This window comes from Octopus bimaculoides, chromosome 2, assembly GCF_001194135.2.
Source record: "Octopus bimaculoides isolate UCB-OBI-ISO-001 chromosome 2, ASM119413v2, whole genome shotgun sequence".
NCBI lineage: Eukaryota > Metazoa > Mollusca > Cephalopoda > Octopoda > Octopodidae > Octopus > Octopus bimaculoides.
In genome coordinates, this window is record NC_068982.1 from 27,555,159 (window position 1) to 27,568,263 (window position 13,105).

General features: G+C 36.8%; 1 protein-coding gene across 1 annotated transcript in view; it reads left to right on the forward strand.

The window, feature by feature from the left end:
- Positions 1-3,330: 3,330 nt before the first annotated feature.
- The window catches only part of LOC106872748 (probable low affinity copper uptake protein 2), a 27,337-nt gene continuing 17,562 nt past the window's right edge, over positions 3,331-13,105 (forward strand). Inside the window, exon 1 of the mRNA XM_014919839.2 lies at positions 3,331-3,763. The gene's annotated coding sequence lies outside the window, so the exon portion shown is untranslated. The remainder of the gene's footprint in view (positions 3,764-13,105) is intronic.

The window sequence follows — 13,105 nt, forward strand, 5'->3', positions numbered from 1 at the left end:
TGTGTTGCTTGAGAGGACCCATCAAGCCAAATGCACTCATGCTGGTGGCATGTAAAGAACATCTTTTGAATGTTGGGCCTCGCAGAAACAAAGTGGCTGAGTTCCTTTTGAGTGTTGGGCCACACGGAGGGAAAATGGCTGAGTTCCTTTCAAGCATTGGGCCTCACAGAGGTAAAGTGGCTGAGTTCCTTTCAAGCATTGGGCCTCACAGAGGTAAAGTGGCTGAGTTCCTTTCAAGTGTTGGGCCTCATGGAGGCAATGACCTTTTGGCATTATGTTGTGCTTGGGAAGAAGATTCATCAAGCCGAGCAAAATTGCAGTTGTGGCAGATACCAGTGTTGCGCAAATTGGCACCTGTGCCAATGGCACATAAACGCACCCTAGTGTCATGCAAATGGCACTTGTGCTGGTAGAACATAAAAGCACCCATTACACTCTCGGAGTAGTTGGTATTAGGAAGGACATCCAGCTGCAGAAAGCCATGCAAAATCAGACTAGTCTAGTGCAGCCTTCCAGCAAACTGCCCCAACCCATGCCGGCATGTACAACAAACATTAAATGATGATGACAATGTTGTTGTATTTCAGGATGTGTTTTTTTTTATTTGTGAAATAAACACATGCACTATATATTTGTTCTTCACTCATTTATTACTGTTCTTATTCTAACTCATGCTCATTGTCTGGAAATCTTTCGTCACACATCTCTTTTGCCAAACTGCTATGTTATGGGGATGTAAATACACCATCATCGGTTGTCAAGTGATGGTGGGGGAACAGACATAAGGCACACACACACACACACACACACATAAATATATATACACACACACACACACACACACATATATATATACTGGTTGGCCAGAAGGCAACCAGTCTTATATTCTTACAATTCTACCAATCCTCCAGCCTGGCTTATTACTTTTGTTATTGACCCACCCCAAGAATGAAAAGCAAAATTAACGTCTGAAGGATTTGGGATTTGAACTCAGACAGCAAAGAATTAGAACAAATACCATGAGGCATTCTACCCCCATTTAAGCTCTTTGCACTTTAAGGAGCATCAATGATCAATGACTCTTTTTTACTGTTCTCAGTTTTGGGCTGCCTTTTCTGTTGCTAGTGGCAACCCTGCTTTTACACTTCTGCTTCCTTTCAGATTTTACTGCACTGGATCATATGTTTTCCTGGGGGGAGGTCAATTTAAATATTAACAGAAAATATTTGTAGAAATGTATTTTTTTTCTTTTTCTTTTGTCTGCTTGTTCACACATCTACATGAATATATTTACATTGTTTGAGGTTTATTTAAATGCTTATTTTTTATGTCGGAAATAAAAGCCTTCAATAAAAATCTCCCCTCCAACATGGACCAGTTCCAATAGGAGTTGGATGAAGCTCTCCAACACTAGAAGGAATTGAGCTTGTCTGCTCCTGAAGAGGTGGAGGACTGTTGGAGTCAGAGAGCTTGGAACAACATAATTCCGAAGGCCACCGTCAACTCCCTTTTCATCCAGTCAGACCAGTTTTCAAGGTGCTGCTTACTGTCTGCTAGCACCAAATACTCAAGTGACTAGATTGATACCATCCCTGTGGCTAATGTTGGTGGCCTACTCAGCTTGGATGAACTTCGTGTCTCCATTGCCCTCAGAATGAGAGCTAACATATGCACAAGTTTGATCTGTCATTGCGGCAGGCTCCTTGACTCCACAGGCATCCATGGTCTTTCTTTCCACCTGAATGCTGGTCACTTTGCGCATCATATGGAATTGAACCTGACACTCAAGAGGAGCTTGGCCCAGGCAAACATCCCCTCCATTTTGGGATTATCTGGATTGTCCAGATGTGATGGGAAGAGACCTGACGGCCTCACCCTGTGTCCCTGGTTGCGAGGCAGATGCCTTGTCTAGGATGTCACAGTAAGCGACTCCTTTGCTTCTTCTCACATCCTGGATGCTGCAGTCAGGGCGAGATCCACAGCTTCTGTGACCAAGGGAAACAAAATCTTGAAATGCTGCAATCTGTCAGCCAACTAAATTTTCCATCCTGTGGCGTTCAAGACATTTGGTGAGGTCGGACCACTGGCAACTTGCCTAACAGAAGTAACTGGTGAGACTCGTGAGGGCACTTGGCTGTTCCAGCACATCAGCCTCGCCATCACCTGCGGCAACGCTGTAAGTGTGCTGGTGTACCTCAATAGCCATTAGAGAGGTTTCCCAGCACCCCCAACTTTTTAAACCAAGGTGGTGAATTGCTTTTTACTTCTCTTTTTGCTTTTTAATTTTTTTCAATTGTGTTCTCTGTTTTGTCCAATTTCCTCGTTTAATTTTGTAAAACGGTAAACACTGGGAAGGCAATAAAAAACAAAATTTCAGCAAAGAAAGAAAAACAAAGAAAAACACAACAAAAATTTATTCTGATGTGATTTGTTACCAGTCAAAATTGGAGAAATAGTGTAGATGACATTATTAATTAATTCCAAAAGGATTTTAGAGGTTTTGGAAATAGAGAAAGAAGTATGTTGAATTTTTCTCTGATAAAAAGCCTTGTCCAAAAAGTTTAACCTTCATCTTACATAGCACAGCAACAGGTTTTTATTTGTATGATCCAATTCGTGTCGATGCCGACTATCTTTAGAATATACTTATTTCGCAAGCGTTATCTATATATTTAATAATACCATAAAAATTGAGTAGAGTATATTTTTGTGTTCTGAGTTATCCTCCAAGGGCACTTACTACAACGGTGTATATCACATTACAAATTACATAATGTTTTTTTTATATTCTTCTTGCTATGTTCTTACGTTCGTATCATCGTAATCGTTCGATAGACAGCTGGCTTGCCTACATTTGGTTACTTTTATATTGACAATTATATTAAATTACTTATTGAGATTGAAAACATTGATTTTGAAGTTCGTAGAGTCATTGTTAAAATGTTTTTAAATAACCTTGTTTGTTTGTTTAATGTATGTATAGACATACATTTATACACACACACACACATGACAGACACGCAGGCAGAGACAGAGAGATTTTCAGTGAAAGAGAAATTAGCGAAAATTAACAATTAAATTATTATCAACAAAGCAGTCTCTCTTCCATTCTTTCCGACACACAAATGTAGATTGCCTTATATATTTACTATTAATTACACTTGATTTCTCCGTCTTGATTCATGTACACGTATATCAACATATATTTGTAAACACGTCTGATACACACACACTTACATGTATATGTATATATAGAAGAAGACAGTGTGTGTGTGTGTGTGTGCAATTATAATGCTAAATATAGAAATTATCTGCTGTGTATGTGAGTGTGTGTATATTTATAATATTCAAGAGCTGACTATTTGACAACAGACAGTATCGCGAAGTGTCCGACAAACAAGTTAATGTTTGTAACTCGTGACTGAAGGAATTGGGTGATGCCTTAGTCCTGAAATGGTACAGATCCACAATAGATAACCAAGCTCGGAGCTGCCTGTCTCGGTAGCTCGTATTTTTCTTCCTCGCTTTTAACTTTACGAGAGCGAGACGGGCTCGCTTCTTTGGTTTCTTATTAATATTACTTTTATTTTTAATTCTGTTCTCAATCTAAAAGCGACAGAGGCTTATTTTATATTTGAGGAGGACTTAACTGAAACATTTATTCGATTTACTACATATAAAAAAGAAAGGCAAAGAGCTTCTTTCCTCGTTAATTTGTTTTATTCTCATCCATCAACTTTTACTTAAATCCAAAACAAGAAAAGTAAGTATCTGATGTTAATGTTATTTTTTCCGTTGTTGACATTGGAAGGACACTGCCCGCCCCTAATATGCAATGCTAATTGCACTTTAAATAATTATATCCTTAAATCCATATTTTCCGAGATGTGTACGCTTATTATTTTTTAAATATAATTTAAATTTGTATTTAATTTTATTTCTAAACTTACATTTTCATTTGTAGAATTTAAGATACTTTCTGTGTTTGTAGATTGAAACTTAGGTTTTCGTTTAACATTATAAGTATTTTTCGCTACATTATCGCCAGTTATTTATTTACAGAACACTGCCTATTTTATTCTACAGTGACATATTAGTAATATTATTATTCGGTGGTTATTTAATTTTAGTGTGTGTGTGTTCCCAGCAACCAGGCAGTTTGCAAACTGTGTCGGATGTTAAATGACACTTAGATACTTAAAAGCACTCGACTGCTTTTAAGAGACTTGGAATCTTGTTTCAACCTTCATCTCGATGTAATTTCTTTTCTGCTTTGTTTATTTATTCATTTATTTATTACGAATGTATAATATATAAGGATAGGAGATATATGCAAGGAAGGAAACCTGCTTGTGGAAAATCTGTTACCTGCCGCGCATTTACAGCCCTAGAAACTTAATTTTTTTTTTTCATGTAATTATCTCAGATGCATCACCCTACACTCGTGAAACACTATCGAGATAACAGTAAAGACGAAACTGTTTTACAGAATCTAGTTCGGTATGCATTGTTGTGAGATCCAATCCAGCTGTGGACGAATTTATGTTTCGTCTTTTCGAGGCCAATAACAACCAATAGGCACTATCCCACTGAATATACCTTTGTTTTTATCTTTGAAAAAAGTTTTATGCCTATCAAAATAAACCTTCATCAGCACCACCATCTGTAAATTGCTCTGTCCAAATGTATTCATATACTTGATCTAGAATGTTGTTACCCAATAGAACTAAATATTTTGAAAGCTAAGTAATATAGAACGGAAATAATCAAATGCTTTAACACTGAAAATATAAGCTATGAATACAAAATACCGACTTGTTCTGTAAGTAAAGTAGCCTGTGTCTGGGGTGGATCGTTCAATCAATTTAAAATTTTGAAAAAAAAAAAAAAAATTAATAGAAGGGTTCCGAAGAGTGGTAGATATCAGAAAGAACAGTGTGTATAGTTTGAAATAGGGGTGAGAAAGTAAGAAAGAGAGAGAGACAGAGAGAGAGCATAAGTTGTTGAATAATCGCAGGTTATTTAAATTGCTAAAGTATGATAACATACTTTATTATGATAAAATGCAGAAAATGTGCTACATTATTAATATGAATGACATATTGTGCACTCCATAAGATAGTATTCAATGGTAGTATGCATTAGAAAACGAACACTAGTTCTAAAACATCGTAGATTACCATATTGTTGATGTCCTACAATGAACTTCAGAAGCATATCCCACTAATTTTGGTGTTCGCTCATCACTCTTTTGTTTGGGGATACCAGGTGAGTCTATGCTAACTGGCCTGCGTTAGACAGCACGTTGTAGTTGCACTCACTATTGATTTTTTAAGACGTGTGCTTTTTAAAGGGTGTAATTTCAGGGAGACTTAGCTACTATTTCTGGCAGATCAAGCGACCATGTAGTGGATCCTTATTAGTTCATCTTCCCGTATGTAAATATTTGTATTGTCAGTTTATCAAATAAGGCACAGAGCCGTCTTCAGGTACGGGCACACAGGGCAGTGAACTCGAATGCCTAAACTTTAGGGTCCAACCCTAATTTTTGTATGCTGTGGTTTGCTGTCAGTAAAGGTATAGTGTTCCTTCCTGGAAACAGCGTATTGTTTACTCGGACGCCTATAGTGCTGTTAGGGTGGTAGGTGGGGTTATGTCTATTGGGAATTGTTAATGTTATTACGGATGAGGTATTATTGTATTAAGAATAAGAGATCGTTTACGTTATTTGTAGAAAAGGGGACAGATTATTATTGATTGGTGAAGAGAGTTGGAGGAATTGATTAACGGAACTTGAGAAGTTGAGGGAAAAGCATTACACAAACACAGGGGAAGTTCTAAACATGAAGCTTCTTACTTAGAAGTTTGGTCCTTGGAGTAATCCATAGAGAGAAGAGATAGCTTGGTCATAAAATATGCGTGTCATAGATTGTCAATAACTTAAATATATCAAAACATAATGACTAGTGGTTTCACTATTGTTAGCATATTTCTGTAGAATCACACTGGTTTTGCTCCAAGTAATTTTTAAAATAATGAAGAATTTAGGAAAAGAACTTTCTTATTATTAAGCTAGTGTTTGGGCCATAGATTAACACGAAATGTTGAAGGAAATTTTTACTTTAAATCCCTTTAAAATAGGAAGTTTGTATCATAGAACCAGAGGCAGTCTTGGGAGGGTTGGGATCAAAATGGTTAAAAACTGGTTGTCCCACCAAAAGAAAAAGAAATAAAAGTATGAAAACAAGAAACCTATTAACAAAATTCAGTCTACATCAGCCAAAAGCTGCTACTGTCATATTCTTCTTTGACAGAAGAAAAAGTTTTGTGCGACAAGAGATACTTTATAAAACATCTACAGTTAGATTCAATGTTTACTTCTAGAAGAAGCATAAAATCTATTACTAGAAGTTGAAACAGATTCTAGAGAGTCAAATTCCAAACCAGAAAATGCATTTAATATGCAAAAAAGCACACATATTTAGTAGAAATAAGAACTCTAACCACACATTCTAATAAAAACTCATACATTCAGTATTAAATATACATACACGCCAGAGTACAAATATAATTGTTTTCAACATAGGCACAAGAGCACAAGTTTGGGTAGAAAGGTTAGTTGATTAAATGAACTCCAGATCTTGATTGGTACTTTATTTTACAACCCCAAAAGAATGAAAGGCAAAGTCAACCATGGCAGTGTTTGAACTCAAATTATAAAGACAGACGAAATGCTGTTAAGCATTTTGTCTAGCATGCTAATGATTCTGCCAGCTCATTGCCTTAATTACAGGTATAATAATTGTTTCTAATTAAGGCATAACACTAGCAATTTTGTGCTGAGGGAATTAGTCAGTGCCATTAGCTCTGTTACTTGATTGTTACTATGTTTTATCAACCTCAGTGTTTGACTGGAACTATACTTTATTGACCCTAGGGGGATGAAAGGCAAAGTTGATTTTTGACAGGATTTGAAACCAAACAGTAAAGAGCCAGAAGGGTACAGATATAATCTTTTCTACTATAGGCACAAGGCCTGAAATTTTTGGGGAGGGGTTAGTTAATTGCTCAACTAGTACTTATTTTATTGACCTTGAAAGGATGAAAAGTAAAGTTTACCATGGCAGAATCTGAACTCAGAACATAAAGATGGATGAAATGCCACTAAGCATTTTGTCTGACATGCTAATGACTCTGCCGGCTCACCACCTCAGCTACAAATATAACAATGGTTTCAAATTTTGGCACAAGGCCAGCAATTTCAGACCTCAGTTTAATGGCTTTCGGATTTAACAGACCACACAAATAATAATACAATACATTGATAAATAATCATTGAAAATAAAAATGACATGATCAGACGATCTAAGATTATCAGTTTCATTGAGATAAACTGAAGATATGAACTTCAGAGAGAGAGAGAAAGATATATATATATATATATATATATATATATATATATATAAATTTGTAGTATATGATATGGATTCAGAGAATCATGTGACTATCATAGAAAAGCTCCTCTAATAGACTTTGCTATCAGACCATATAATAATCTAATAGAGAAAAGTGTAATTCAGAGCATCCATGCAACTGAAATCCTGCAGAGTTGGTCAATGAAATTACCTCAGGAGGATATATATAAACCATAAAAAGTCAGGCAGTATGAGAGAGGAATATATTTAACAACTTGATATCCTTAGGATTATGGCCCTTTCACATGTAACCATGATATTAATGCAAATTTCTTTTACCTTTTACTAGTTTCAGTCATTTAACTTTTGGCATGCTGGGGCACTGCCTTGGAGAAATTTTGGTAGAATAAATTGACCCCAGTATTTAATTTTTTAAAGCTTGGCACTTATTCTATTGGTCTCTCTTACTGAACCTCTAAGTTATGAGGATGTAAATAAACCAACATCAGTTGTCAAGCAAAGACACACACACATTTATTTGACAGGCTTCTTTCTGTTTCCATCTACCAAATCCACTCACAAGGCTTTGGTCAGCTCGAGGCTAAAGTAGAAAACACTTGCTCAAGGTGCCACGCAGTGAGACTGAACCCAGAACCATGTGGTTGGAAAGCAAACTTCTTACCATACAACCATGCCTTCACCTATAATTTTATTCCACACTGAAATTATTACTACATTATCTTGTAGCCTTAAGATTTCAATGATGTGACTTTTTTTGAAATGACATTGTAAGGTAGGCGTGAGAAGCCTGATCTGGCCCATTTGATCATAAACAATTTGGACCTTATATGGCCAGTTTAAATGCTAAAGGGTTAAACAAAACAGTGCAGGGGTAAGAGGACCTTTCTGTCTTGTATTGACAACCTCTCTAATGCTAGTGCTGCTATAAAGTGCACACTGTAAATTACTGAAGCACGTGAAGGCATATGATGTAATTATCTTGAACCTTGGCACATCATCAGTCAGGTTTCTGCTCATTGATAACACAATGTCCTCCTCTTCATATTCTTATTCTCAGAGAGACATTTTTGAAAATGTGTTTAAAATATAAGTACTGTACTTGATTTCGATATTTTATTTTCTAAGAAATAAAATAATTAAATTAGGTGGGGGCTGTGGTATGGTGTGAGATGAAGATTTCACTAATATTCCGTAGCTGAATGGAACAAAAACCCTGAAATATCAGGACCTGACAATGAACTATCTCTTCCTGTGGCATTTGAGACATTTGAAGGGACTGGTCTACTAGCCATTAAGTTCTTGTCTTTGTTGGCAGCTCACCTCACCAAGACGCCAGATGATACCTATGAGGGTGCTTGGCTTTTCCAATGCCTTAGCCCTGTCGTTGCCCATGATAATGCAGCAAGTACGCTGGCTTGCTTTAGTAGGTGTCATTGAACCTTGGGCCGTGCAACCAATTGAAGCATTTGGTGCTGCATTGATGTTTTTTCTTTCACTTTCTTCTCTTTTTCTCCTCCTTTCTTTTCCACTTTTTTCCTTTTTTTTTTTTTTGTGTTGTGTCAATGACAATCTGGTATGAAAGTTTACCAAGAACTCTACAGTTTGGGAACACAGCCTCTGTTATCAAGCTGCAGTCATCTACCTACACACAAAAATGTTGAATTTTTGATTATCAATAGAAATTAACATTGGAAACTATCTGATTATAAACTTCCCTTTTCTGATAAAACAACCAGTGATATTAGCATACATTACATAATATCTGATAATAATTACCTCGTGGAATCCACTGTAATAAAATTAGGCCAATGAAAGTGATATAACAATTAATCATAAAGTACACACACATTTTCTCAACCTTATGTAAACTGGGGCAGTGAGAGAGCCTCTCTATGGTTGTTTGAATTGCTAGAAATAAGAGCCAAAATTCCCTACTTTGTAATCATATCTTAAAAAAGAGGTAGGGGGAACACACTGGATAATATAACCTTGAATAGTTTGAAATATCTCTAATTATAGGTCTGCTTGGCAGGGCTCTCTTAAGGCAGGGATATACTGGACAATTGCTTGAAAGTCCCACAAGTCTGGGACCCAATTCTGATCTATGTATGCTGTGGATTGCAGTCAATAAATGAATATTCTTTTCTGCTCTAGGCACAAAGCCCAAAATTTGGGGGAATGGGGCCAGTCGATTAGATTGACTCCAGTATGCAACTGGTACTTAATTTATCGACCCTGAAAAGATAAAAGGCAAAGTTGACCTCGACGGAATTTGAACTCAGAACGTAAAGACAAATGAAATACCACTAAGCATTTCACCCTGTGTGCTAATGTTTCTGCCAGCGTGCCACCTTCAATAAATGAATATTATGGAGTCCAGTGCATTGAGTTGCCTTGGGTCCTATATTGCTACTAAGATGGTCCTGTTGCTCAGTCAGAGCTGACCTGGGGCTAAACAACAAGTATATGTACCATACATAGCAAAGTATCATCTTTATTAGGAAATAACATTCTAACAAGAAGATTCATACTATTCCTTTATCCATTAACTATTTACCATTCTCTCCAGCAGATCACCCATGTATATATGTGTATCATGCATATATGTTGGTGCAGTGGTTCTTAACTGGAGTTCATATGGCCCTTGGGGGTCCATATAAGATTTTATTGTTAAAACTTATCTGCAATAAATTGGTTATACTTCCACAATGTACAAAATATTTTACAAACTTCGTTTGTTTATTTACGTTTGTCGTAATTTGAATTTAACATATGAGAGCATCTCATAAAGCGAGATTTATATATCTTAATTTGCAGAGGAATTTGTAGTGGGTAGTTTAGCTTAATCGGTCAAAGCATCGTGACGCATAATCACGGGGATGTGAGTTCGAGTCCACAGCTTACCACCTACACTTTTCTCTGCAAAATAGGGGTAGTTTATCTTGTTCAGGCTATATTATTAGCATTATTCTGCGATTGAGAATTTAAAATCACTTCTTTAACTTTAATAATTATATTTATACAATTTCTAATAATATTTAATTATAAAAATATAATAGGATTTTTTTAACATTGACTAGCTAGGAGGGTCCACTTGAGTAAAACAGGAATCAAAGGAGTTCATAGGTAAAAAATGGTTGAGAAACACTGTGTTGGTGTGTGTGTGTGTGTGTGCATACCTTGGAAGGAAGAGTGCCTATCTTGCTGTTTGTAGCCATTTCCCAAAAGATTATTCTGGCATCATCACCATGGTCTTGCTTGATGTAAATACATCTACCAACAACAGCAACCAGCGTATTTTAACAGAAACACAATTGCTCAGGCTTATGAGTTGAAATGGGAAAATGAGAAGATCTAGCATTAGTGGTGTATAAATGAGATCATTGTTATTCAGCAACAAAGATAGGCTGGTTGAGCAGCCTATGACCAAAGGCATTCCAGCTTTGATAATCGTATCTTTTTCCCAGGTGTAGTGCATGCATAACTTCGTTATTCAGTGTGCTGTTTCTGTCTTCAAGATAATAGGGTATGATTTGAGAAAAAATTTAACTGTCATTTATAGCAAATCGTGTGACAGCAGAGAAGCTTCTCCATTGCTGTATTGTTTTTAGCTATTTCTAGCTCAAGTGACTGCTGAAGCTTTCTTTTTGACATATTTTTCTTTTATCCTTTACTTGTTTCAGTCATTGGACTGTGACCATATTGCGGTACTGCCTTGATGGGTTTAGCTGAACAAATTGACTTCAGTACTTGTACCTTTAGAGTCTGATAATATCAATCTCTTTTGCTGAACTGCTAAGTTACAGAGATATAAACAAAGCAAAACCAGTTGTCAGCAGTGGGGGACAAATGCAAAGGTAGAAACACACACATAATACATGCAAAGGCATGGCTGTGTGGTAAGAAGTTTGATTCCCAACCACATGGTTCTGGGTTTAGTCCTACTGCATGGCACTTTGGGTATCTTCTACTGTAGCCTTGGGCCAACCAAAGCCACGTGAATGGATTTGGTAGATGGAAACTGAAAGAAGTCTGTCATAGTAAAATGTATGTATGTGTCTTTGTGCCTGTGTTTGTCCCCTGCCACTGCTTAATAACCAGTGTTAGTTTGTTTACATCCCCCATAAACTAGCAGTTCAGCAATGAAAGACTGATAGAACAAGTACCAAGCTTCAAAAAAAGTAAAGTACTGGGGTTAATTCATTCAATTAAAAAAATTCAAGTTGGTACTCCAGCATGGCACAGTCTAATAACTGAAATGAGTAAAAGATAAATGAAGTGTGTGTGTGTGTGTGTGTGTGTAAGATAAGCTTCCACACAGTTTCTATCTACCAAAATCATTCATAAAGCATTGATTGGCTTGAGGTCATAGCCGAAACCGCTTACCCAAGGTGTTTTGCAGTGGGACTGAACCCAAAACCACATGGTTACAAAGCAAACTTCCTAATTACACAACTATGCCTGCACCTAAAATATACACAAAATAAACACTTGGCCAGTTCTGTAAAATGATTCATGTAGTCAACCAAATAGACTTCAATCTATTATTTGTATTTTATCCTCTTTAAATGTTTGCAAAATGTTTTAACCTTTATGAGATTTTAAGTCTGAACTGGATTGGACTAAAATAAATACTACAGTACATTTGCTCTGCAATATCATCATCATCATCATCCTTTAATGTATGTTTTCCATACTGAGATGGGTTGGACAGTTTGACCAGAGCTGGTAAGCAGGAGAGATACACCAGGTTCCAGTCTGATATGGCTTGGTTTCCACAGCTGGATACCCTTCCTAACACCAGACACTTTACAGAGTGTGCTGGGTGCTTTTTATGTTATGCCAGCATGGGTGCTTTTTACTGACATTGGACTCTTATGGGCGAATCCTTTTTCAGTAGGAGAGGCAGCATCAACACTTCTGGTGTGGAGGATGGGTCTTCTTAAGTACTAAAAAGGTAAATAAAATACACATGCAAATATATGGTTTTAGGTTCAGTCCCACTGCATGGCACCTTGGATGAATGTCTTCTATGATAATCCCAGGCTGACCAATGCCCTGTGGGTATATTTGGGCAAAAGAAACTGTGAGGAAGTCTGTCATATACATATATATATATATATTAATATTGAGCAGAAGCAATAGAACGACTGAGTGCCAATGCACGAAACTCAACCCTTGAGTCACTCTGTTACTTCTGCTAAACATTAATAAAAATATAGAGCTGTGTGGTAAGAAGCTTGCTTCTCAACCACATAGTTGTGGGTACAGTCCCACTGCATGGCACCTTGGGCAAGTGTCTTCTACTATAGCCTCAGGCTGACCAAAGCCTTGTGAGTGGATTTGGTAGATGGAAGCTGAAAGAAACTCGTCATATACATATACATTTTTGTATATATGTGTGTCTTTGTTTGTCCCCCCACCATCGCTTGACAACTGATGTTGGTGTGTTTATGTCCCTGTAATTTAGCGGGTTAAGCAAAAGAGAACAATAGAATAAGTACTGGGCTTACAAAAGAATAAGTTCGATTTTTTCAACTAAAGGTGGTGCTACAGCATGGCCGCAGTCAAATGACAAACAAATAAAAAAATATACTCATATTTTGAGTTCTATTTTTCCTGTTTGCATCATCATATTTCTCTCTCTCTCTCTCTCTCTCCTTATATAT